The sequence below is a fragment of the Octopus bimaculoides genome, chromosome 13 (assembly GCF_001194135.2).
Source record: "Octopus bimaculoides isolate UCB-OBI-ISO-001 chromosome 13, ASM119413v2, whole genome shotgun sequence".
NCBI lineage: Eukaryota > Metazoa > Mollusca > Cephalopoda > Octopoda > Octopodidae > Octopus > Octopus bimaculoides.
Genome location: NC_068993.1, coordinates 43,694,145 through 43,695,329, shown reverse-complemented (window position 1 = coordinate 43,695,329; position 1,185 = coordinate 43,694,145).

Genomic DNA, 1,185 nt, shown 5'->3' with positions numbered 1-1,185 from the left:
ACACACACACACACACACGAAAACTACATAAACCACACCCACATATATATACACACACACACACACAAACGCATACTCAGTACCAACATACACAAAATGCACATGCACACACATACACGCCACCCGGATAAACCCAACACACATGGACACGCACAGAACCTCTGATAAATACAACACACACACTCACACATACCCACACACACATACATATGCACCCTCATACACACATACGGTTGCTCACACACACACCACAAGGACAATTCAAACAACACAAACATACTGAGACAGAGACACACACACACACACATAACATTCCACCAACACAAAACACACAAACACATGCCTACACACAGATGCATACATACATATGCACCCTCACACACACACACATGCCACAAGGACAATTAAAACAACACAAACACACTCAGACAAAGACGCACACACACACACACACACACACTTACATACGCACACATAACATCCCCACCAATACAGAACACACAAACAGATACATGCACACACAAAGACGCACACATACACACACACACCACCCTGACAAATACCAATCACACACATACACACACACACCACCAGGACAATTAAAACAACACAAACATACTCAGAGACATACACACACTCTCACGTACACACACACACACACACACACACACACACACACACACACACACACACACACGACATCCCACCTAAAACAAAACGCACAAACAGATACATACACACCCACAGACGCACACATACACAGACGCAAACATACACACACACACACATGCGCACACACAACACCCCAACAAATATTAATCATACACACACACACACACACACACACAAACACATGTATATACACACACACATAGAGATGTGCACAGAGACACATACACACACACCATTCTGACCTCTAAGACCAGTCCCCAAAACCACTGAACCATGACAGACTAACCCAGAAACAAAAAAAATCCTTTTAATTCTACATTGCCCTTCCTTCCTCCACCAGCTTCCCTACACTGTCCCTTGAAATAGCAAACATTCCCTAGCTACACACAAGAGAGAAAACATGTTAAAAAGACAGGTTTCCTCTCCAGTTTTTTGTAAATTCTTAAATATATCTCTTTCTGTGTATATGTATACTACCAAACAAACATGATTTTTATTGAACTCCTAATACTT